The sequence below is a fragment of the Papio anubis genome, chromosome 18 (assembly GCF_008728515.1).
Source record: "Papio anubis isolate 15944 chromosome 18, Panubis1.0, whole genome shotgun sequence".
Lineage (NCBI taxonomy): Eukaryota > Metazoa > Chordata > Mammalia > Primates > Cercopithecidae > Papio > Papio anubis.
This window is the reverse complement of record NC_044993.1, coordinates 17848114-17874739: the sequence shown is the minus strand read 5'-3', so window position 1 is coordinate 17874739 and position 26626 is coordinate 17848114. Positions and strand designations below refer to the sequence as shown.

At 38.0% G+C, this 26626-nt stretch overlaps 1 long non-coding RNA gene across 1 annotated transcript in view; it reads left to right on the top strand.

The window, feature by feature from the left end:
* LOC103880538 overlaps positions 1-26626 on the top strand; it is a 230711-nt gene that overhangs the window by 189624 nt on the left and 14461 nt on the right. The window contains exons 6-7 of the long non-coding RNA XR_004179647.1: positions 16213-16279; positions 16673-16812. This is a non-coding gene — a long non-coding RNA (uncharacterized LOC103880538). The remainder of the gene's footprint in view (positions 1-16212; positions 16280-16672; positions 16813-26626) is intronic.

Genomic DNA, 26626 nt, shown 5'->3' with positions numbered 1-26626 from the left:
TACACACATCACACTAAAATATAAATTTACTTTCATGGTATACATCATACATTCTAAGTTTGCTTTACAATTTATTATTTTTCTTTTTGTCCTTTCTACCCCAATTCCTGCCTTATATCCCACACCCACCCTCTAGACAATTTGTATTAACAAACTTATGCATTCTTCTGAATTTTTCTTTATGTTCATGGATCCATATATTAACTATGAATGCAAGCACTATTGCTTAAGTCAATTATACTTTACTTTCCCCACAAAGCTGAGCTACCAATTTTTTCACATGCTGAATTCTCACACATATTACAATCTATTTCTGAATTTTCTATCATATAATCTATCTTATGCTGATACCATATTGATATGATTACAAAAACTGTATATGTTCATACATACAGTAAATTAAGAATCCTCACACACATACATTGTTCTTTTTCATATCATAGGACATTTATTCTTACGTATAAATTTTAAGATAACAAAAACTTACTTTTTAAAAATTCTGTTAGGATCCTAATTGGAAATGCACTTTCTTTTACATTAATTTGGAGAATTAACATCTTATCATCTTTGATCTCCCTGTCCAAGAACATGAAATGCCTTTTCAATTACTTAGATCTTATTTTATGTCCTTCAGTAAGATTTTATACTTTTCTTCATATAATCCTATGCCCTTCTTTGTAACTTTATTCTTGTTATTTTATGGTTTTTGTCACTGTTGTGGAAAAAATTCTATTATTTTCATTTTGTTTCTAGCTTCATATTGCTAAAATACAAAAAAAAAAACATATTTTTTAAATATTTATCTTATATCCAGCCCTGTTAACCAATTATTTTACTGATTCTATTATTAAGGGTTTTAGTCAGGGAAGCAGAACAACTAATATCATGAAATAGGGTTTAATTGTAGAAAAAATACCTTACATAATTGTGAGAGATGTTCGGAAGTAAGGATTCAAAATGGGGAGTTGGAGGATTAGAGAGAAGTCATTAACAAGCCCTCTTCAAGATATGTTCTTAGAAATCTGGTGCCAGAGAGAAAACATAAAGAGGACATGGCAGAAAAGTTTCTGGAAAGCTGGTACCTCTGCATAGCTCCCACTTGTGGAGCCATCAGTCAGGTAACTGGTGGAGGACCTGGGGCTACTTTTGGTCAGCAGATCTAGCAGTTGGGAAGTAGAGCTGGACATGGAGTGGGGAAAACAATGACAAATGAATTTACTGGCCACTTCTGCATCCATCCTTCATTGTATCTGACTAGGAAAATCTTCAAAGATAATGGCTGTTTTTGCTTCCCAAGTCTCATGTGACCTCTGATTTTTGTCAATTCTTGCACAAAACCATGAAAGAAAAGATTTCTGAAAAACACAGTTCCCATTGTAACTTCATTAACATTAGAACAATCCAGCACACCTGTCTTTGTAGTTTCTTTCCCATGCCTTTCCTGCAGTCACTAATAACACTATTATTAATAAATAATAAATATTTATTATTATTATAAGCTCCAAGACAACATTAAAGTAACAATTAGTATTAGTGACCCTTCCCAAATTGTTTCTGATTTTAATTGAAATGGTCTTAGGATTTTGTTAAGAATGAAATTTTCTTTTGGTTTCTGGAAATTGCCTTCATTATAGCTAAATGGATTCCTTGTACTTATTAAGAATAACTTTGGAATTGTATTAAATGCCTTTTCAACATCTACAGATGTAATAATTTTGGTAATGTAATGAATTATGTTGACAGATTTTCTAATATTGAAATACTCTTTCATTCCCGGAACAAACCCTTCCTGGTCTTACTGCATTATTATTGTGATACATTGCTGGATTCCATTTGTTAGAACATTATAACTTTTGTTTATGTATTCATAAATGAGTTTGCCCTTTTTAGCTTTATCTGTGTGCGTTGTAGAGTATGTTTCTGGGACACTTCGCGCTGAAGACTCAGTAATTTGAATAGATCATTTGCAGCATTAATAGGTGGCCAGCAGGATGGAGAAAGAAGAGGGGAATGTTCACTCTCACAACAGCTTTCCCATTGGTTGACCCCTGTGTCCTGAGATAAATTACTCACTGCACAACTGATCTGCAATTTCTCATGTCTTTCTCTTCAGCATGTTTATTGTTTCATTACATACTTATTAATGGGAAGGACCATCTGCTATGATGTTTTCATATAACAGATTTAATTAGTCATTCATTTAGTGCTGAGAAGATAGAGGAAAGTATTCAATATAAAATGCTCTTTTAAATGCTTTTTCCAAATTCAGTAAGAAACAAATACTATTTTCTGGTCATCCCCTGAACAAAATTAGTATTTAAACATGTTAAAAACATAACTTTGACTCCATGAAGACCTCACTAGGAATCCAAGTTTTTTTCATGTATGTCAACCACAGTGATTTCAGTAAGTTCATATTAGGTTCATTCCATGAGTTTCATGTTATCACTCAATAAAAAATCAAATCTACTTCACATGTTCTCTGAGCAGATTTGCTATTTGAATTACTAAAAGCAAGCAAGGATGTGTGTACATTTAAAATTTATGCAGTTTGCTGTGAGAGAAGAGAAAAAGGCTGCCTTAGTTCTTACTTGCCTTTGTAGGGGATAAGTAGATATAGGTTTGTGGGGCTAATTCCAGGCTCATGTTGGAAGAGCTCAGAAACAGCAAGGACTTTTAGGGGTCAAAGAATCCATAAAGGCAAATTGGTCTGTGCCTGCCTCAAGCTGGGGTGTTAATATTAGTAGACAGGATGCTGTAGAAATGTGAGGGAGAAAACTATAAAAAGTGATATTTAAATTGCTATGAAGCTCGAATTGAGCCCTTTTCCATTATTCCAGAATCATTACTAATATGAGGAAAGCAGAGAGAGACCCAAACCCAATGAAAAACCATAGGAAGCTACGGAACACATGAAAATCCCAGCTGGTGAATAAACTCTATCACGATGGCAAAACAGCGTGAGTGAAAATCTTTTAAACATGCTTCAGCTGCAGGAGCTAAATGTTGAGAAATTCAAGATTAAGATGATGCTTGAGAGAACTGAGGGGCACTCACGTTCACCCCTCTAGGAAAACCCTGCCTGTGCTCTACTGAGTCATACACCATTAGGGTGATAAGGCAAGCTCAGCTGTTAAAGATATGTCTTTCCTATAATGTATATATCAAACAACATGGCAGAGACGTTATGGCTCAGCTCCCTGAATCGAGTTATCTCTAAAATGAAGATTAGATATTAAATAGTTTTATTACTCTATTATTAGAGTTATAACAAATCTAAGTGCTAAATTCCTTTGAATATATTGTCCTTCATGCCAAGCTGGCAATACCATAAAGATAATAACTGAGGTAGAATATTTAACAAATATTTATTGATCACCTACTATGTGCGAAACTACAAAGATAAATCAGACTTGGTCTTGGACTTGCAGGAGTAAAACTTCATGTTCCATGAGGATAATAGATATACATAAATAACACCCACGCTGACTATAACATGGGTGTGTGTAGGGAGGAAGGTGAGGAAGAATGAATAAAGATGACAGTTGGGAAAAGATAGTTTATATAACATTCCAGTGTGGTCTTGGAGTTTTCATCCTGACTGGATTACTAATGAGCTGCGTGACCTTCAGCCAGTCTCTGTGCTTTCGTTTTCTCATCTGTAAAATGAAGCGGTTATTCTGTAATGATCTCTGAGGTCCCCCTTCAGAACAAAGACTCTTTAATTTTATTATCCTATTCACATAGGATAATAAATAAATACATATAATGTAAGAATATAATTGCTTTCAAAAATAAAATTTAAAAATTTTTTGCCATAAAACAGTTTTAGTAGCAGAGAATCTTACATACACTTTATAATGTATGTTTCTTCTTCCTGTAATAGGAACTGTCTATATCAAAACATTAGGAAGTCAAAAGGGAACATCTCTCAAAGTGGCATATTAGACTTTTGGGAAATAAATGTTAAAATATAGAAAAGTACAAAGAATAATACACCAATCACATTCTACACTAAAAAATAAAATATTACACATAAAGCTAAAGTCCTCATAACCACCATTCTTCTGTCCAGTTCTGCTCTCTTCAGTTTCCCGAGGCAACTACTAGATTTTGTTGTTGAGTTTTTGTTTTTGTTTTGTTTTTGTTTTTGAGTTTTGCTCTTGTCATCCAGGCTGGAGTGCAATGGCGTGATCTCAGCTCACTGCAACCTCTGCCTTCCGAGTTCAAGCGATTCTCTTGCCTCAGCCTCCCAAGTAGCAGAGATTACAGGCGCCCACCACCATATCTGGCTGATTTTTGTATTCTTTTAGTAGAGACAGGGTTTCGCCATGTTGGCCAGGCTAGTCTCGCACTCCTGACCTCAGGTGATCCACCTGCCTCGGCCTCCCAAACTGCTGGGATTACAAGCATGAAGCACCATGCCCGACCTTAGAATTTGTTTCAATCTATGCCTCAAATTCATTTTTCTTTTTTTGTTTATTTGTTTGTTTTTGAGACGGAGTCTCCTTCTGTCACCCAGGCTGGAGTGCAGTGGCGCGATCTCAGCTCACTGCAAGCTCCGCCTCTCGGGGTCACGCCATTCTCCTGCCTCAGCCTCTCGGAGTCACTGGGACCACAGGCGCCTGCCACCACGCCTGGCTAATTTTTTTGTATTTTTAGTAGAGACAGGGTTTCACCATGGTCTCAATCTCCTGACCTCGTGATCCGCCCACCTCGGCCTTCCAAAGTGCTGGGATTACAAGCGTGAGCGACCACGCCCAGCCTCATTTTTCATATCTTAACATACATTTATAGGTACATACATAAGCAATACATAGATTACTTGGTATATATTAAAATATTATGTATCCTCTATTATTTTGCTTCTTGCTTTTAATGTTTAATTTTTTTGGACTTACCCATCTGATAGTTTATTCTTTTTCATTGCAGTATAAAATTCAACATAATTTTCCCTTTTTGTGGATTTTTGGATTATTTTCTTTTTTTTATTATTATACTTTAAATTCTAGGGTACATGTGCACAACGTGCAGGTTTCTTACATATGTATACATTTACCATGTTGGTGTGCTGTACCCGTTAACTCGTCGTTTATATTAGGTATATCTGCTAATGCTATCCTTCCCCCCTTCCCCACCCCAAGACAGGCCCCAGTGTGTGATGTTCCCCACCCTGTGTCCAGGTGTTCTTATTGTTCAATTCACACCTATGAGTGAGAACATGCAGTGTTTGGTTTTCTGTCCTTGTGATAGTTTGCTCAGAATGATGGTTTCCCGCTTCATCCATGTCCCTACAAAGGACATGAACTCATCCTTTTTTGTGGCTACATAGTATTCCATGGTGTATATGTGCCACATTTTCTTAATTCAGTCTCTCATTAATGGACATTTGGGTTGGTTCCAAGTCTTTGCTATTGTGAATGGTGCTGCAATAAACATACGTGTGCATGTGTCTTTATAGCAGCATAATTTATAATTCTTTGGGTGTATGCCCACTAATGGGATAGCTGGGTCAAATGGTATTTCTGCCTCTACATCCTTGAGAAATCACTACACTGTCTTCCACAATGGTTGAACTAGTTTACAGTCCCACCAACAGTGTAAAAGCATTCCTATTTCTCCACATCCTTTCCAGCACCTGTTGTTTCCTGACTTTTTAATGATCACCATTCTAACTGGTGTGAGATAGTATCTCATGGTGGTTTTGATTTGAATTTCTCTGATGGCTAGTGATGAGCATTTTTTCATGTGTCTGTTGGCTGTATAAATGTCTTCTTTTGAGAAATGTCTGTTCATGTCCTTTGCCCACTTTTTGATGGGGTTGTTTGATTTTTCCTTGTAAATTTGTTTAAGTTCTTGGTTCTGGATATTGGCCCTTTGTCAGATGGGTAGATTGTAAAATTTTTCTCCCATTCTGTAGGTTGCCTGTTCACTCTGACGAAAGTTTCTTTTGCTGTGCAGAAGCTCTTTAGTTTAATTAGATCCCATTTGTCAATTTTGGCTTTAGTTGCCATTGCTTTTGGTGTTGTAATCATGAAGGCCTTGCCCATGCTTATGTCCTGAACAGTATTGCCTAGGTTTTCTTCTAGGGTTTTTATGGTTTTAGGTCTAACATTTAAGTCTCTAATCCGTCTTGAATTAATTTTTGTATAAGATGTAAGGAAGGGATCCAGTTTCAGCTTTCTACATATGGCTAGCCAGTTTTCCCAGTGCCATTTATTAAATAGGGAATCCTTTTCCCATTTCTTGTTTTTGTCAGGTTTGTCAAAGATCAGATGGTTGTAGACGTGTGGTATTATTTCTGAGGGCTCTGTTCTGTTCCATTGGTCTATATCTCTGTTTTGGTACCAGTACCAAGCTGTTTTGGTTACTGTAGCCATGTAGTATAGTTTGAAGGCAGGTAGTGTGATGCCTCCAGCTTTGTTCTTTTGGCTCAGGATTGTCTTGGCAATGCAGCCTCTTTTTTTGGTTCCATGTGAACTTTAAGGTAGTTTTTTTCCAATTCTGTGAAGAAAGTCATTGGTAGTTTGATGTGGATGGCATAGAATCTATAAATTACCTTGAGCAGTATGGGCATTTTCACAATATTGATTGTTCCTATCCATGAGCATGGAGTGTTTGTTCATTTGTTTGTGTCCTCTTGTATTTTGTTGAGCAGTGGTTTGTAGTTCTCCTTGAAGAGGTCCCTCACATTCCTTGTGAGTTGTATTCCTAGGTATTTTATTCTCTTTGTGGCAATTGTGAATGGAAGTTCACTCATGATTTGGCTCTCTGTTTGTCTGTTGTTGGTGTATAGGGATGCTTATGATTTTTGCACATTGATTTTGTATCCTGAGACTTTGCTGAAGTTGTTTATCAGCTTAAGGAGCTTTTGGGCTGAAACAATGGGGCTTTCTAGATATACAATCATCTCATCTGCAAACAGGGACAATTTGACTTCCTCTTTTCCTAATGGAATACCCTTTGTTTCTTTCTCTTGCCTATTGCCCTGGCCAGAACTTCCAACACTATGTTGAATAGGAGTGGGGAGAGAGGGCATCCTTGTCTTGTGCTGGTTTTCAAAGGGAATGCTTCCAGTTTTTGCCCATTCAGTATGATATTGGCTGTGAGTTTGTCATAAATAGCTCTCATTATTTTGAGATATGTTCCATCAATACATAGTTTATTGAGAGTTTTTAGCATGAAGGGCTGTTGAATTTTGTAGAAGGCCTTTTCTGCATCTATTGAGATAATCATGTGGTTTTTGTCATTTGTTCTGTTTATGTGATGGATTACGTTTATTGATTTGCGTATGTTGAACCACTCTTGCATCCCAGGGATGAAGCCAACTTGATCATGGTGGATAAGCTTTTTGATGTACTGCTGGATTCAGTTTGCCAGCATTTTATTGAGGATTTTTGCATCGATGTTCATAAGGGATATTGGTCTAAAATTCTCTTTTTTTGTTGTGTCTCTGCCAAGCTTTGGTATCAGGATGATGTTGGCCTCATAAAAGGAGTTAGGGACAATTCCCTCTTTTTCTGTTGATTAGAACAGTTTCAGAAGGACTGGTACCAGCTCCTCTTTGTACCTCTGGTAGAATTCGGCTGTGAATCCATCTGGTCCTGGACTTTTTTTGGTTAGTAGGCTATTAATTATTGCCTCAATTTCAGAGCCTGTTATTGGTCTATTCATGGATTCCACTTCTTCCTGATTTAGTCTTGGGAGGGTGTATGGGTCCAGGAATTTATCCATTTCTCCTAGATTTTCTAGTTTATTTGCATAGAGGTGTTTATGGTATTCTGTGATGGTAGTTTGTATTTCTGTGGGATTGGTGGTGATATCCCTTTAACATTTTTTATTGTGTCTATTTGATTCTTCCCTCTTTTCTTCTTTATTAGTCTTGCTAGTGGTCTGTCAATTTTGTTGATCTTTTCAAAAAACCAGCTCCTGGATTCATTGATTTTTTGAAGGGCTTTTTGTGTCTCTATCTCCTTCAGTTCTTGCCTTCTGCTAGCTTTTGAATGTGTTTGCTCTTGCTTCTCTAGTTCTTTTAATTGTGATGTTAGGGTGTCTATTTTAGATCTTTCCTGCTTTCTCTTGTGGACATTTAGTGCTATAAATTTCCTTCTACACACTGCTTTAAATGTGTCCCAGAGATTCTGGTATGTTGTGTCTTTATCCTCATTGGTTTCAAAGAACATCTTTATTTCTGCCTTCATTTCGTTATGTACCCAGTAGTCATTCAGTAGCAGTTTTTTCAGTTTCCATAGTTGAGTGGTTTTTAGTGGGTTTCTTAATCCTGAGTTCTAGTTTGATTGCACTGTGGTCTGAGAGACAGTATGTTATAATTTCTGTTCTTTTACATTTGCTGAGGAGTGCTTTACTTCCAACAATGTGGTCAATTTTGGAATAAGTATGATGTGGTGCTGAGAAGAATGTATATTTTGTTGATTTGGGGTGGAGAGTTCTGTAGACGTCTATTAGGTCACTTGGTGCAGAGCTGAGTTCAGTTGCTGGATATCCTTGTTAACTTTCTGTCTCATTGATCTGTCTATTGTTGACAGTGGGGTGTTAAAGTCTCCCATTATTATTGTGTGGGAGTCTAAGTCTCTTTGTAGGTCTGTAAGGAGTTGCTTTATGCATCTGGGTGCTCCTGTATTGGGTGCATATATATTTAGGATAGTTAACTCTTCCTGATGAATTGATCCCTTTACCATTATGTAATGACCTTCTTTGTCTCTTTTGATATTTGTTAGTTTAAAGTCTTTTTTATCAGAGACTAGGATTGCAACCCCTGCTTTTTTTTGTTTTGCATTCGCTTGGTAGATCTTCCTCCATCCCTTTATTTTGAGCCTATGTGTGTCCCTGCATGTGAGATGGGTCTCCTGAATACACCACACTGATGGGTCTTGACTCTTTATCCAATTTGCCAGTCTGTGTGTTTTAATTGGGGCATTTCACCCATTTACACTTAAGGTTAATATTGTGATGTGTGAATTTGATCCCGTCATGATGATGTTAACTGGTTATTTTGCTCATTAGTTGATGCAGTTTCTTCCTAGCATTGATGGTCTTTACAATTTGGCATGTTTTTGCAGTGGCTGGTATCAGTTGTTCCTTTCCATGTTAAGTGCTTCCTTCAGGAGCTCTTGTAAGGCAGGCCTGGTGGTGACAAAATCTCTCAGCATTTGCTTGTCTATAAAGGATTTTTTTTCTCCTTCACTTATGAAGCTCAGTTTGGCTGGATATGAAATTCTGTACTGAAATTTCTTTTCTTTAAGAAGGTTTGATATTGGCCCCCACTCTCTTCTGGCTTGTAGAGTTTCTGCCGAGAGATCCACTGTTAGTCTGATGGGCTGCCCTTTGTGGGTAACCCGACCTTTCTCTCTGGCTGCCCTTAACATTTTTTCCTTCATTTCAACTTTGGTGAATCTGTCAGTTATGTCTTGGAGTTCTTCTTCTCGAGGAGTATCTTTGTGGTGTTCTCTGTATTTCCTGAATTTTAATGTTGCCCTGCCTTGCTAGGTTGGAGAAGTTCTCCTGGATAACATCCTGCAGAGTATTTTCCAACTTGGTTCCATTCTCCCCATCACTTTCAGGTACCCCAATCAGACGTAGATTTGGTCTTTTCACACAGTCCCATATTTCTTGGAGGCTTTATTCATTTCTTTTTACTCTTTTTTTCTCTTAACTTCTCGCTTCATTTCATTCATTTGATCTTCAATCACTGATACGCTTTCTTCCACTTGATAAAATCGGCTACCGAAGCTTGTGCATGCATCACGTAGTTCTCGTGCCATGGTTTTCAGCTCCATCAGGTCACTTAAGGTCTTCTCTATGCTGTTTATTCTAGTTAGCCATTCATCTAATCTTTTTTCAAGGTTTTTAGCTTCTTTGCAATGGGTTCAAACATCCTCCTTTAGCTGGGAGAAGTTTGTTTTTACTGATCATCTGAAGCCTTCTTCTCTCAACTCATCTAAGTCATTCTCCGTCCAGCTTTGTTCTGTTGCTGGTGAGGAGCTGTTTTCCTTTGGAGGAGTAAAGGTGATCTGACTTTTAGAGTTTTCAGCTTTTCTACCCTGGTTTCTCCCCATCTTTGTGGTTTTATCTACCTTTGGTCTTTGATGATGGTGATGTACAGATGGGGTTTTGGTGTGGATGTCCTTTCTGTTTGTTAGTTTTCCTTGTAACAGTCAGAGCCCTCAGCTGCAGTTCTGTTGGAGTTTGCTGGAGGTCCACTCCAGACCCTGTTGCCTGGATATCACCACCAGAGGCTGCAGAACAGCAAATATTGCAGAACAGCAAATGTTGCTACCTGATCCTTCCTCTGGAAGCTTCATCTCAGAGGGGCACCTAGCTGTATGAGGTGTCAGTTGGCCCCTACTGGGAGGTGCCTCCCAGTTAGGCTACTCCGGGGTCAGCGACCCACTTGAGGAGGCAGTCTGTCCGTTCTCAGATCTCAAACTCCATGCTGGGAGAACCACTACTCTCTTCAAAGCTGTCAGACAGGGACGTTTAAGTCTGCAGAAGTTTCTGCTGCCTTTTGTTCAGCTATGCCCTGCCCCCAGAGGTGGAGTCTACAGAGGCAGGCAGGCCTCCTTGAGCTGCAGTGGGCTCCACGCAGTTTGAGCTTCCCAGCACTTTGTTTACCTACTCAAGCCTCAGCAATGGCGGACTCCCCTCCCTCAGCCTCACTGCCACTTTGCAGTTCAATCTCAGACTGCAGTGCTAGCAGTGAGCAAGGCTCCGTGGGCGTGGGCCCTCCGAGCCAGGTGCGGGATATATTCTCCTGGTATGCCGTTTGCTATGACCGTTGGAAAAGCACAGTATTAGGGTGTGAGTGTCCTAATTTTCCAAGGGTTGTCTGTCACAGCTTCCCTTTGCTAGGAAAGGGAATTCCCCGACCTCTTTTGCTTCCTGAGTGAGGCGATGCCCTGCCCTGCTTCGGCTCATACTCCGTGGGCTGCACCCACTGTCCAACAAGCCCCAGTGAGTTGAACCTAGTACCTCAGTTGGAAATACAGAAATCAGCCATCTTCTGCATTGCTCAAGCTGGGAGCTGTAGACTGGAGCTGTTCCTATTCAGCCATCTTGGAACCTCCTCCCCATTATTATTTTTCTAGTGAAAATATTTTTTTGAATGTGCTTATTGGCCAAGCAGATTTACTTTTCAGTGAGCTGCTGCTTTGTTTCCTTTGCCAACACTTATGTTGTCAAATGTTTTAATTTTCAATTTTATGGTTTAATCTTATTTAAGAAAGCCTTCTTTACCTTGAAGCAACTTTAATAGTTTGAGTTTGTTTTTCCCTTTAGGTCATCAATCCAATATCTGAAAAATATTTTATGTGGGCACTGAGGTAAGGAGTCTATTTGTATTTTTTTCTGTATGAACAGGCAGTTGTCTAAAACCACTTATTGAATAATCTGTTCTTTCACTCAAAAATTTGTGAGGTAGCTTCCTTCAAACACCAAGTTCCCACACATGCTTGGGTCTGTCTCTGGGCTCTTTATACTGATCTGTTGATCTAGCTGACTCTTCATTATATGTTTTTGGTTCCTTGAGTGATTGGCTATATTTAATAAAAGGAAACTAGTTCAATGAGTGTGTTCATTTCTAATACCTCAGCCCAAAGATTTTCCTCCACTGCCCTCTGGGTAGCCAAAGCCTCCTGGGAGCTACTGTGGGGAGATGCCCTCATGGAGTAGGCAAATGGTGGCAGAGCAAAGTGCAACACAGGCAGGTCGGCCACTCCCAAGGTGGCAAGGTGACCAGTTGGCAAGTTCAAGTTGAAGACTGGACAATTTGGTGACAAGATTCTGATTTAAGGAAGTTCTGGGCATTTGTCCTTGCCACTTCAGGATTGGATCCTTCTTTGACCTTTCCCTGGCAGCTCCCAGCCAGTGACCCACACTCAGACCACTCTGCTATTTCAGGATATTTGGGATGGCCTCTCTTTCTCCCTTTTTAGTCTTCATTGCCTCCCTACCATGTCCCTTTTTACTCCTTTCTCCAAAAGTTCTCTTCTTTCACAATAGTCTTTGATGAATGGTTAGAAAGACAGACAGAAATAGAGACTTAGATAACCAAATCTTAACAACAGTAAAACTAATTTCTCCAGGGCAAGAAGGAACTTTCCAGGAACATAACTGCCTGAACTGCATTCCTTGAAAGGCAGGGAAAATATTTTAGCTCTTGCCAGCATCATGGTCATAGTAACTTCCAATTCAGAAAAGAAAAAAAAAACCTTAAATCCAACAACCAACTAATTTTCATATAAAAAGTAGGCCGATATCCATTTTCTGCTCCATGCAATTTAGAAAAATTCAGGATGTAGGATATGCTTTTTCCTTTGGACCTTTCTAACCTACAATGCTAATATAGAAAAAAAAATCACTTTTTCCTTTCAAAAGGAATTCCCTCTCCATGTACACCATTTATCCAAGTCCTTTCTAACTCTTAGAACTCACTTTTCTGAAAGAGAAAGTAACTTAATTGTCTCCCTTTGCATGCAACAATGCACTTCCTGGTGTCACTTTCAAGAGATTCCTAATTGTACTACCAGATGGAACAAGGAAGTTAAAGTTGGGAAACCTCATAACAATTGTCAGATGATTGTGAAGACTGGCATCCCTGAACAGATACTACATAGATCCAACCCCATGGCAACATCCAGAGTATAGATGGATTGGTTCTTGCCTGGTCCCATGATGGTAAAGAGCTGGGCTCCAGGGCTGTAACGTATTTTGGACTTCTTGAAAGACAATCACAATTTAAAATTCAAGTACTATTATTAATTTCTCAGTTTCAATTATTTGATATACTTCATTAAAATATATTCATTTATTTTGTTTCTGTGTATTGTTGATTTTATACTACATGAAGATGTTGATTTACCAGCCTTGGATCTTTTTTCACTAATTACAAGATTATAGAATTATATTTTTACTTTCTTAAATTGAGAATTGGGAAGAGGACACTCTGAATAGTTTTTTAAAACAAACTTTTGATAGCTGGGCACAAAATTTGCCTTTCTCAGATATTTTTTGTTATTTTTAAAAACAGGTATACATAAGTAATTGTAAATATTTGTGCTTACTGATTTGAGTCCATTTACTCTCAACAGGTTTTTTTAAAAAATCACAAATGATGAAATCAAAGATATTTGAGTGAAAATAACATTCCCACTTCTCTCCTTATTTCAGAGGCATTCTCTGACTCAGCCCAGGGGGGCAATATCTGCCCTTCTCTGTTAGTTTTCCGGGGATCTCCTTTAAAAGAACTGTGGCAGAAGACATACAGTAGCCATCTTGTCTGATGGAAATTTTTATGATAAATGTGTTCCCATTGTTCTAGAATTAGAGCAGCATTATAATTTTATTTTACTGACCATTTTTTAGATCATTCTTGAATCTACCCTACTTTCTATCTTCTTTTTCTTATTATTTATCTTAATTGGCTTTCTCTAAAACTTATGAAGAAGTAACTTAGGCCGAGCGCGCTGGCTCACACCTGTAATCCCAGCACTTTGGGAGGCTGAGGCGGGCGGATCACCTGAGGTTGGGAGTTCAAGGCCACTCTAATCAACATAGAGAAACCCCATCTCTACTAAAAATACAAAAGTAGCCAGGCATGGTGGCACATGCCTGTAATCCCAGCTACTTGGGAGGCTGAGACAGGAGAATCACTTGAACCCAGGAGGTGGATGTTGCGGTAAGCCAAGATCACACCATTGCACTGCGGCCTGGGCAACAAGAGCAAAACTCCGTCTCAAAAAAAAAAAAAAAAAAGAGTATCTTGAACTCAACAGGATGTACATACAACATAAAAAGTCATTTTAAAGGATTAGGGAAAAGACATTTTGAGACCTCTGTATATACTTTTTGTTTGGATTTCATTTTGCCCCTAACCATGTTTGATTTCTAACCTAAACCTAAATTTGTTTGTTCATTCGGTAAACATCTATTGGATTCTTGTTCAAGACACTGCTAAGCACTGTGTGTGACATTAAATGAACAAGTCATTGTCCCTACCTTTGTAGAACTTACCACCCATAGAGGAAGTAAAACATTATATTCTGTCTTCCATTATTTGTGTATCAGTTATCTAAAAGAAGCATTAACTAAGGAAGTTTCAAAAAATGAATAAAAAATTTCTAACTGGGAAAACAAGGAAAAGTGAAATTGGGGTACTTCTAAAAGCAGAAATGACAGAGCAAGAAATGGGATGAAAAAAGATAATGGCAAAATAGAAAGGAGGGTGTTTGGAAAAAAAGAGAATATAGTAATTTAGAGGTTGAGTTCTGAGAGCAATAAATGTTTAAACCATTGGATGGACGCTCTTGAGCCCTTGTATTTAATTTGGAGTCAAGTGTAAATCCATAGAAGATTTTAACAGGGATGGCAGGTTGGAACTCTGTTTCAGGAAGATTGATTGGTAGTGTTACTTAAGGTGGTATGGATGTGGTTTGGAGAACTTTTCGGGAGGCTTTACAATATTCTGTGTTTGAAGTAATGAAAGTTAGGCAAAAGGTAGCAGAACAGGGAAGACAGAGGTGATAAGGCCAAATGGGGACCAGTGCCAAGGTGGCAGAAGTAATAAAGTATAATCCAGTTGGATGGATGTTCAAATCCTGGATTTTAGTCCCAATTTAGTTATAATCTTGGGGTTACAAGTTTTCCTGGGGTCCACTTTTAACAAAGTTTGGTAGAACAAAGTGTCACCATAGAATGGCTGTTTTGTTGTCTGACAAAAATTTTTCTTCTTGATGAGAGTGAGGGGTGTTAAAGTATCTTCAGGGAAATGGAGCATGTTAGAGTATCTGATTCAAAGAGAAGCCTGGAGTAAGAACTGCTTTGAATCTTAATCTAGAACGAGATACATAACTTCTCTGAGTCTTTGTGTTTTTTCTGTCAAACAGAGATAATAATACCTACTTCAGGCCAGGCACAGTGGCTCACACCTGTAATACCAGCACTTTGGAAGGCCAAGGTGGGTAGATCGCTGAAGCTTAGGAGTTCAAGACCAACCTGGGCAACGTGGCAAAATCTCCATGAAAAATACAAAAAATTAGCCAGGCGTGGTGACATGCACCTGTAGTCCCAGCTACATAGGAAGCTGAGACATGAGAATTGCTTGAACCCGGGAGGCAGAGGTTGCAGTGAGCTGAGATCACACCACTGCACTCTAGCCTGGGCAACAGAGCAAGACCCTGTCTCAAAACAAAACAAAACAAAACAAAAAACCCTACTTCATAAGTTCTTTGCAAGGATTCAAAAGTGTGTGGGCATGCACAAAATGTGGGGGAAGCATAAGATAACTAAATCATAATCCACTCTGAGAAGTCAGGATGTTGTGCCTAAAATAGAAAAAAATCAAGACTTTGTAAGACCAGCGTGTTATTCGGAAATACAGAGACAGATACTAGAAGAAACAGCTAAACTATTTGAAAGTAGTTGACTTTAGATAGTAGAAGTTGGAAGTAAGAAGAAATGGAACAAAGGACTACTATTTTCTGTTATAATTTGTAGGATATTTTGACTTTCAAAAACATCTACTTAAAAATATTGATAAAAATGAAAATGAAATAAATAAATCATCAAAATTGCATTGAGACTAGGTGCAGTGGCTCATACCTGTGATCCCAGCACTTTGGGAGACCAAGGCAAGAGGATTGCTTGAGGCCAGGAGTTCAAGGCCATTCTGGGCAGCAGAGCAAGATCTCACCTGTATAAAAAAAGGGAAAAAAAAAATTAGGTGTGGTGGCACATGCCTGTAGTGCTGGCTACTCAGGAGGCTAAAGTGGGAGGATCACTTTAACCCGGGAAGTTAAGGCTACCACGAGCTGTGATTGATCCACTGCACTCCAGCGTGGGCAACAAATCGAGACCCTGTCTCAAAAAGAAAAAAAAAAAACATGCATTGAAACTGAAAAGGCCATTGACTGCTGCTACCTAATCATCATGGAAAATGATGTTTAATCAAATTACCTGAAGATTAAGTTGTAGAAAGGACTCAACATACAAACATTTAGCAAGGAGATACTGAGTAATGAAATAGCAAGCTTCGTATTTTTTAAACATTTTCTTTCTTCACCGACAATTTATATAATTTGTCAGTGAAATGCTGTGTTGTTTTGGTGAAATGCTATAATGTGTTTCAGTTGTCATTTTAACTCCTCTAAGTCTTAGGTTATTACAAAGTGGGAGTAATGATTTTACCTTTCTCATTAGGTTGTTGTGTGGATTAAATAAGATGATACATATGCAGTCTTTGACTCTGCCACACAAAAAGGGCTTGGTGAGTATTAGCTATTATTAATGTTTAATAATAATATAACATTAATATTATCAGACTGTTTTCAGTATAAAATACATTTTTATATTTTCAACAAACAAAAATAATTTTTTGAATTTATAACCCATTGCTTTGGACAATGTCTGCGATTGTTAATTGAATTCATTTGCAGTTATTAATATTGACTGGTAGAATTCAATCATTATGGATGATGGTGACACCAAAGTAATAATTTCATGTGGTTTCAATGTAAAGTATTGATCTAATCATGTGACCAATACTGATAATAACCTATAATTATTAAGTACTGAATGGATATTTTAACCTGTATCTAATTGTGACAAATAATTTCTTCTTCCCTTTTATGTATGGGGGCCTCTTTTCTGTGTTTTCCAGGTTTTATAGAGAAGGCAAAGATTTTGAAGGCAGAGGAGACTATCATAGATATTCACAATGGCATCTCCCTAAAGGATTTGAAAGCTTTGCATCAACCAAAGGAAAAGCACCAGTGAGAGTCAAGATACAGTTCCAAACAGGTGCTACTTGTTATTCAAAAGATATCAAGGTCTTGTTCTTATGATGTGTTTAGATCAGTGCCGGAAATGATGAAGACAGAAAGACTGGAAGGAAGAACACAACAGTTTAGTGAGTAGTAAGTATTCTCAGTTAGATCAGGGGTCCCCAACCCTCAGGCCAAGGACCGGTACTGGTCTGTGGCCTGTTAGGAACAGGGCCACACAGCAGGAGGCGATCAGCAGGTGAGTGAGCATTACCACCTGAGCTCCACATCCTGTCAGATCAGCAGCAACATTAGATTCTCACAGGAGCACGAACCCTATTGCAAACTTTGCATACGAGGGATCTAGGTTGTGTGCTCCTTATGAGAATCTAATGCCTGATGATCTGAGGTAGAAGTTTCATCTCAAAATCACATTCCCCCTGACCCCTGGCATCCGGGGAAAAACTGTCTTCCACAAAACTGGTCCCTGATGCCAAAAAGGTTGGGTACTGCTGAATTAAATCATAATATTTAATCCTGATAATAACTCTGAGGCAAGGTTTGTTCAGCCCAATAAACAGCAGGAATATGGGTCAAATCTAGGTTCACAGTTGATGCTTATTCTACAATACATACTGCCTCTTATAACAGGTATCCTAATAAGTACCTTCCTGGAGAGTTTTGTTGCCATATGACTTTTGTGTAGTGTTGTTGTTTTTTTTAAACGGAGTCTTGCTCTGTCGCCCAGGCTGGAGTGCAGTGGTGCGATCTCAGTTCACTGCAACCTCTGCCTCCTGGTTCCAGCAATTCTCCTGTCTCAGCCTCCCGAGTAGCTGGGATTACAGGCACATGCCACCATGCCTGGCTAATTTTGGTATTTTTGTTAGAGACTGGGTTTCATCATATTTACCAGACTGGTCTCAAACTCCTGACCTCATGCGATCTGCCCACCTCAGCCTCCCAAAGTGCTGGGATTACAGGCATGAGCCACTGCACCTGGCCTTTGTAGTTATTTTCTTAGGCCTGTCAGACAATCATCTGCATGCTTGTTATTTCCGAGCAAAGAACTAAGCTTAGGTGATTTTGCTCAGTTATTCTGTATCAGGGATAAGCAACTCTTTCTATAAAGGGATAAATAGTTGACGTTTTAAGCTTTGGGGACCATACAGTCTGTTGCAGCCACTCACTTATGACAGCCATAGACAATGTGTAAATGAATAGGTGAGCAAGGCTATGGTCCAATACAACTTTATTTACAGAAACAGACAGTAGCCATATTTGGCCCATGAGCTATAGTTTGGCCAATCCTTGTGATACATCAAAGACACTCATTTTTTACATATTTTAGTCTACATAGTTTCAGAGTACTCTGTCTCCTGTAATTCTTGAAACTCCCTAGTTCTATATCCTGCAGTAATTCCCCAGTGTCCTTCACCATAGAAGCCTCCATGCTTTATTATAACAGAGCCTTGGAAACAAGGGTGTGAGGCAAGGACTTGTGCCCATCATGGTGAAATTTGCATCATTAGAAGAATGTTTGTAAAGGACTTTAGAGAAGTCCAAGTCAGTACCCCACTGCCTGCATCAGAGCTAGCCCTGTGGTAGGAAATCTCATACAGAGGGTGGGCTCTAATTTCAGAGGATAAGAACCTGGCCTCCCACAGAGGTCTCAGTTGGAGCTATTGATTATATGGTAGAACAAGATGAGATTGACAGCACTTGAGCTACCAGTATCTAAATTCTCTTCAGGGAATTTTATGCCAGTCAGCTGGACCAATATACCCTGCCATGCTAGCAAGTGTCTTGGTTTAAAACCCTCCCCCGCTCCGCAGCTCTACCAAATTATTCATGTTCGCCTGATTTTCTTACTCTTCCATCTTTTCTGGCATTTTTTGTTTTATGTGTGTGTATGTGTGTAGCTGCTTTAGAGACATTCTGCCACCTTTCTGGACTTAGCTAGATCAGGGAGAGTAGGCAGGTTGTGATTGGAATCTTAATAACCTGTCAAAACTGAGCATTTAAATCCTGTTCATGTTATTTTCTGTCCTTCCCATGGAACACAGATAGCCAAGAAGACAAATAAGAGAAGCCCCTTGGTTTTCTTTTTTCCTTGTTTGTATGATCCTGAGGGTTTTGATGAACTGGCTTTTGCAAGTTACATTGTCATTGTTCAAGCCAGCTTCAGCTGATTGATTGGGCAAGGATCCAAGGCATCGAAAATCAAAACAAAACAAAAAAAGAAAATAAAAACTCAGATCAGATCAGCATACATCATAACAATATAATCATTCAGCATCTCATCTGGTTACTTATAATAGGTTGTGCAGTGATATAAATGGAAATAATTTACTCTGGCCACTCTGTGTTACCGCTAAATCATTTATATGCTGTGAAAAGAATTGCAAACTGTTGAGACTCAAAGATCCCCTAACTGCATTCTCCCAATGAATTCTCCACCACCATCCCCAGTTCTATTTCATATTTTAAACATTTTCTTAGGGTGTGAGCTTTATTATCCATGTTCAAATTCAGCAAGACTTACTTGTCCAGATAGATCACCATCAAGAAATACAGTAATGTGAAATTGAGCTACTTCTGACATTTTTATGGTTTGTGATATATGATATAACATGATATATGAAGCTCTTTGTAATAATTTTTAATTTTGAAATAGCTGATTCTTTGGGGATCATATAATACATAATTCCATGGATTTTAGTGATACCATGTATCTATCAAGTATCATTTTAATTGAGCTCTGGTGCTTTTTGTCCTATCAACAGTGAATCAAACAGGAGCCTATCAAATCCTATTGGGTGACAAATCATAGAACAAGAAAAAATTGGTTCATAAATTATGTCTGAAGATAAATAAGATTTAATCCTTGCCTTCAAGGAGCATAGGATTTAATATAGAGAGAAGACACAGAAAACTACAAAATAAAGTAAGAATGGTATAGGCTTTAATAAGAAACATGTCATGGGAGTTGGAGAGAGACAACGGGTAGTTATTATTACAGCAGCTACACTTACTGAGCTACATGTACTTGCTATATGCTGAGCACTATTTTTTATACCTACATGTATTCTTTTTAATTACTTAAAGATACTATCCATTGTACAGATGAAGAAAAGAGGTCCAGAGAAATGAAGTAACTTGGGCAAAATCTACATAGATTTAGATGGTAGACCTGGGTTCAATAAGCACTAATCTGATAATATGGGATATAGGAAGAGTGAGTTGAAAATGATTGTAGTGTTTTGAGCTCCAATAAGTAGAATGAGGAAGTAGGGAGGAGAGTCTCAGGGGATTAGCCAGTATCTCTGGGCACTGGGCACACTGTATACATTTCTCTGTTCCCAGCCCTTATCACACCGTATCTGTAACTATTTGTTTATGGATCTCTCTTCATCATTAATTCTGAGCTCCATACACCTCATGATTTATATAAGCCCAGCACCCAGGACAGTATTCCAGGCATAGTTAAGGCTTCCATAAACACCCCTTTGGAATAAACTTTAAGCATATTAATATAGAAAGTGCCCACTGATTAGCCAAAATATGGCTGTTTATGCAATTGGAAATATGCAGTGGACATTTTTGAATGTTACTAGGTTGTGGAAGTAGATTTTGATTATCAGAAACAAAATTTGAAATCCTGAGAACAGATTAACATTTTGAAACAGGATTCAAAAATTGATATCTTTATTTAAAGGCTGATCAATAATGTCAGATACTCAAGACTGAGGGAGTTTCTAATGGTCTGCAAGAATACAGAGGATATTTGTGTTTTTTTAATTACTCACTTTCTTTTTTTTAAGATGGGGTCTTGCTATGTTGGCCAGGTTGGTCTTGAACTCCTGGCTTCAAGCAATCCTCCCACCTTGGCCTCCCAAAGTGCTGGGATTATAGGCATGAGGCACTATGCCCAGCCCCTAGTTATCCATTTTCTAACTGCTATTGTAAATTATATTTTAAAAGTATAAATGCTGTATTAATTAGAAGTTTTATTAGGCATTATATTAATTAGAAGGTTTACTAGGCATTAGCTTTTGTTTCCTTTAATAAATGTGTGTATACTCCCCAGGGGAAAGGAAAACATTTCCATAAGCTAATCAGTTCAGATGACAATAATTAATACATTAAAATGAGCTAATCATAAACTAACTCATTCAAACCACTCTCATTTAATCACCCAATGTGTAATAAAAATTAAATTTACTTAAAATTTACTATTATAACTTTCATACCAACCACTATGTTACAATGCCAAATATTCTCCATTAAAGATCCCTATTTTTAATCTCTTAGCATTTCCTGTACACAATTCTTTTTAGACAAAAGCATTACATGTTTTGGATAGATTTTGAAATCATTTGGGAGAAATTCAACAGAATGGCTGTTTAGCTTTTTATTTGCATTTGAAATATTTAAAATGTACTCATTATTCAGTCTTCCTTAATGTATTGAATTAAGAAAACTGGGCCGGGCACGGTGGCTCACGCCTGTAATCTCAGCACTTTGGGAGGCTGAAGCGGGCGGATTACAAAGTCAGAAGATCGAGACCACAGTGGTCAACATAGTGAAACCCTGTCTGTACTAAAGTACAAAAAATTAGCCGGGCGTGGTGGCACACACCTGTAGTCCCAGATACTCTAAGAGGCTGAAGCAGGGGAATCGCTTGAAACAGGAAGGCAGAGGTTGCAGTGAGCCGAGATGGTGCCACTGTACTCCAGCCTGGCGACAGAGCAAGACTCTGTCTTAAAAAAGTAAAAAAATAAAATAAAATAAAAATAAGACAGTCGCAGTGGTTCACGCCTGTAATCCCAGCACTTTGGGAGGCCAAGGCAGGTGGATCACGAGGTCAGGAGTTCAAGACCAGCCTGGCCAAGATGGTGAAACCCCATCTCTACTAAAAATACAAAAATTAGCCTGGCGTGGTGGCAGGCGCCTGTACTCCCAGCTACTTGGAGGCTGAGGTAGGAGAATTGCTTTAACCTGGGAGGCAGAAGTTGCAGTGAGCCAAGGTCGTGCCACTGCACTCCAACCTGAGCGACAGGACAAGATTACACCTCAAAAAAAAGAAAAAGAAAACTGACTCCAAACATCCTTGCTGTATTATTTTGAAAATACAATTGTTTTGTTGCTGTTCTTTTTAAACAATCGCAAAAGGTCTCCTCTCCTTAAAGAGCTTTAAACTCAGACCATTGAAGAAAAAGAATAATCAAAGTTACTAACATTATCCAAACATTATTCTTATAATGTATCATAGGAATAAACAAAAGTAGGTTTTGTTAGGCAAGATAAGCCATATCTACTTAGTTATGAAATAACACAATTGACACACTATAATAAATTGTCTCTTTCCATGGATTCTGGGGTGCACACTTCTCAAATTCAGAACAGTAACCTTAGGATGATTATCTTTTAAAAATCTATTCTGCATTCAAACTAGAATAGTATCTTAATATCTATAGGTGGAAAATTTAAACTCACTAGATGTAATAAAATGTAGGTTTTGCACAGGCAAATAAATAATTAATGACATATAAGGCAGTAGTAAAAAATTCACACAGAATGACAAAGAAGTAAAGTAGAAATGGTTAGGATAAAGAGGATATATTGTGAGGCCCCAAGCCACATCTAAAAGTTGATCTTCAAGAAACAAATAGAAGGAATGAAATTTGAAATAGAAGGAATATTTGAAACATGACATCTTGGAAATTTCCAGAATTCAAAAGTCAGCAGTCTTCATGTTTAAATTGTGTCTTGAATAGTGAGCAGGATAAATAAATATAAAATCACATCATATCACATTATAATGAATACCCATAAATACCATCATATAATGGTGTTTGGGAGAAAAAATAGCCAATTCAAAATTTTATACTCAGCTATACTAACATTCAAGGAGGAAGGCAAAAGTACAGATCCTTACTACACAACTAGAAAGGATTCAAGCATATAAGAAGCAAAGTTAGCCAGGCACCGTGGCTTACACCTGTGATCCTAGCACTTTGGGAAGGCAAGCTGGGAGAATCACTTGAGATCAGACATTCAAGGCCAGCCTGGGCAACATAGTGAGACCCCATCCCTATAAAAAATAAAATTAACAGGATGTGGTGGTGCACACCTGTGGTTCTAGCTACTCGGGAGGCTGAGATAGTAGGATTGCTTGAGACTCAGAGGTTGGGGTTGCAGTGAGTTACGATTATTCCACTGCACTCCTGCCTGGGTGACAGAGCAAGACCCTGTCTCAAAAGAAAAAGGAACGAAGACAGGAGGGAAGGGAAAGGGAAGGAAATGAGAAGGGGAGAAAGAAAGAAATGTTAACCCAGAGGGAGGCATGGGACATAAGAAAGTACAACAAGCATAAAAATTGATACATATCTAGTCACCAATCCTAAGAAATACACAGATATACAAGGAGGCATGAACAAGAAAGGCCACTGCAGCGTGTTTGTAATAGTAAAGCACTGGAAACATAAATCTCTATAATTAGGGAATACATTGCAGTATGTTCAGAGTCTGCAATGGGTGCAGCAGCTACATATGAACTAGATCTCTGTCTAGACTGCCCTTTCATTCTCTGTTCAGCAAAATTCTATTAAATCATTAAAACTCAACTAAAGTAAAAAAAAAAAAATTGATACGTATGTTGTTAATTGCCAATTGTAGAAGGTTTAGTGATTTTTTTTGTTTTAAAAAAAGTTAATCCAAAAGTAAGAGAAAAATAAAATGGTAGAGGGTGTTATTTAATGTTTAATGGGCAATTAAAATGCACAAATATCCATGTGATATGTGAGAGGGAGAGATTTGTATCTAATAACTTAATGTTTTAGACTTTAGAAAATTTTATTTATAAATGAATACTTTATAGTTTTCAAACTTGAAATGGAAAAGAATATGAAAATTTTTATCAATATAATATGCAGATTAAAAAAGAAATAAAAGCAAAGTAAATAGAAAATGCAAAATAACAATTTAGAAATGAGTCAAGATATATCAGTAATTACAATACGTGTTCATTGAACATGTTGGATTCAGTAGGTTTCAATCAAGAAATAGTCTTGTATTCTTCCAACTAATCCCCTTCACACTTCTGTCTGATCTACTTCCTCTGAGACAGACCCCACAGGGTTTTTTGTGTGTGTCACTTTCAGGTATTAATAAACAGCCTTCATTTTCAGGTAGTAAAAAATCTAGTCCATTGTAAATCCAGTTTAAAGCTCCTACCCTTCTCTACTCTCCTGCAGCTCAGTTCTGACCCAGACCTGGGAACTTCCAGTGGGGAAGGAGTCTCCTGGTTTGTCTTTTTGTGACTCCTCCCTGCTCTTACTCCACTTCCCTGTTCTCTGGGCTGCCTTTAAAAGAAAATCTACGAAGCAAATATCAAAAGATTTAGATAGAAATGAAAATTAAAATTCTATATATTAAAATTCATGCACTGTAACCACATGGTACTGAAACATAAATGTATACCTTTAAATATATTTTTAAAGAATAAAAAAGATTGTAAAAAAGTAACTTAAGTGTTTGACTCATGAAGCTAGAACAGAATAAATTGAAAAATGTAGGAGGAAAGAAATAATGGAGAAAAAAACAGAAATTGATAAAATTAAAAACAAAGAAATAATACAGAGGATCAACAAGTCAAAAACCAGTCTTTGATAAGACTAAAGAAAAAAAAAAGGCATGTAGCCAGACGAATTAAGAACAGATATAAAAACAAGGATGAATAAAAAGTAGGATTAAAAATAGAATGGAGGTATAAATCTGTAGGTAATTTTTCAATCACTTATGAATATTATGAATAATTGTATGCCAATATATTCAAAAACATTTAAAATGGACTTTTTCTTTTTTTTTTTTTTTTTTTTTTTTTTTGAGACAGCGTCTCACTCTATTGCCTAGGCTGGAGTACAATGATGCAATCTCGGCTCACTGCAGCTTCTGCCTCCCAGGTTCAAGTGATTCTCCTGCCTTAGTCTCCCAAGTAGTTGGGATTACAGGCATGCACCACCACACCTAGCTAATTTTTTTTTTTTTTTTTTAAAGTAAATACAGGGTTTCAACATGTTGGTCAGGCTGGTCTCGAACTCCTGACCTCGTGATCCGTCTGCCTCGGCCTCCCAAAGTGCTGGGTGTCTTGCAGGTCCCTGTGAAGAGACCACCAAACAGACTTTGTGTGAGCCATAAAGCTTTTTAATCACCTGGGTGCAGGCAGGCTGAGTCTGAAAAGAGAGTCAGTGAAGGGAGATGGGGTGGGGCCGTTTTATAGGATTTGGGTACGTAAAGAAAAATTACAGTCAAAGGGGGTTGTTCTCTGGCGTGCAGGGGTGGGGGGTCACAGGGTGCTCAGTGGGGGAGCTTTTGAGCCAGGATGAGCCAGGAAAAGGAATTTCACAAGGTAATGTCATCAGTTAAGGCAGGAACAGGCCATTTTCACTTCTTTTGTGGTGGAATGTCATCAGTTAAGGCAGGAACCGGCCATCTGGATGTGTACGTGCAGGTCATAGGGGATATGATGGCTTAGCTTTGGCTCAGAGGCCTGACACTGGGATTACAGGCATGAGCCACCACGCCCGGCCTAAAATGGACTTTGTCTTAAATTATAAAAATGATCCAGAAAGAAATAAAAATCTGAATAAATGAATAATCATTAAGAAAATTGAATTAGTAATCAACGAATCCATGTAAAAAGGACCAGAAATGACGATTTTACCACACATTTAAGGAAAATTAATTACTATTTTATATAAACTTGATTAGAAAATAGTAAAAAGGAAAAGCAAGATATACCAAATTTTTCTTATGAAGCAGGAATAATTTTGGTACTGATGGAAAGAACTGTGGAAGGAAGGACACTGTTAGACCAATTGCATTTTGACATATAGATTCAAATCCCAAGTAAAACACAAATCAGATTCAGATAGGCAAAGTAAGGTTTGTATTAGGAATGCAAGCATTGTTTAATATGTTAGTATTATTTATTATGTAAACAGAATAAACAATAAAAGTTATACAAGCATCAAAATGATGCAAAGTATTAAATAAAAATAAAACCCATTCAAAAAAATTTTAATTTAGAAACTAGGAATTGAAGAAAATGTCATTAACCTGACAAACAGTATCTGTCAAAAATGGCAACAATCACCAAATAAAACAGTCTCCTTCCCTTCAAAAATATTCATCTCAGTAGGTGCAGAAGAAGTGTTTAACAAAACCCAACATTTGCTCATGATTTTTTAAAAAAGGCATGCTCAGCAAGTTAGGAATAGGAGGGAATGTCCTGTAATTAATAAAGGATATCAACGAAAACCTACAGCTAACATCAAACTTAATAGTGAGAAATTGAAGGTTTTCCTCTTAAGATCACTAACAAAGCAGCCCTTTAACATTGTACTGAGTGCTGGGTGTATTGTCTCCCGCCTGTAATCCTAGCACTTTGGGAAGCCCAGGCAGGCAGATCACCTGGGGTCGGTAGTTTGAGACCAGCCTGACCAACATGGAGAAACCCCATCTCTACTAAAAATACAAAATTAGCTGGGCGTGATGGCACATGCCTGTAATCCCAGCTACTAGGTAGGCTGAGGCAGGAGAATCGCTTGAACCTGGGAGGTGGAGGTTGCAGTGAGCTGCAATTGGCCATTGCACTCCAGCCTGGGCAACAGGAGCAAAACTCCATCTCAAAAAACAAAACAAAACAAACAAACAAACAAAAAAAACACATTGTACTGAAGGCACTAACCAGTGCAATAAGGCACAAATAGGAAATAACAGGCATGCAGAATGGAAAGAATGAAGTAAAATTTGTCTTTATTCACAGATGGCATAATAATGTTTATTGG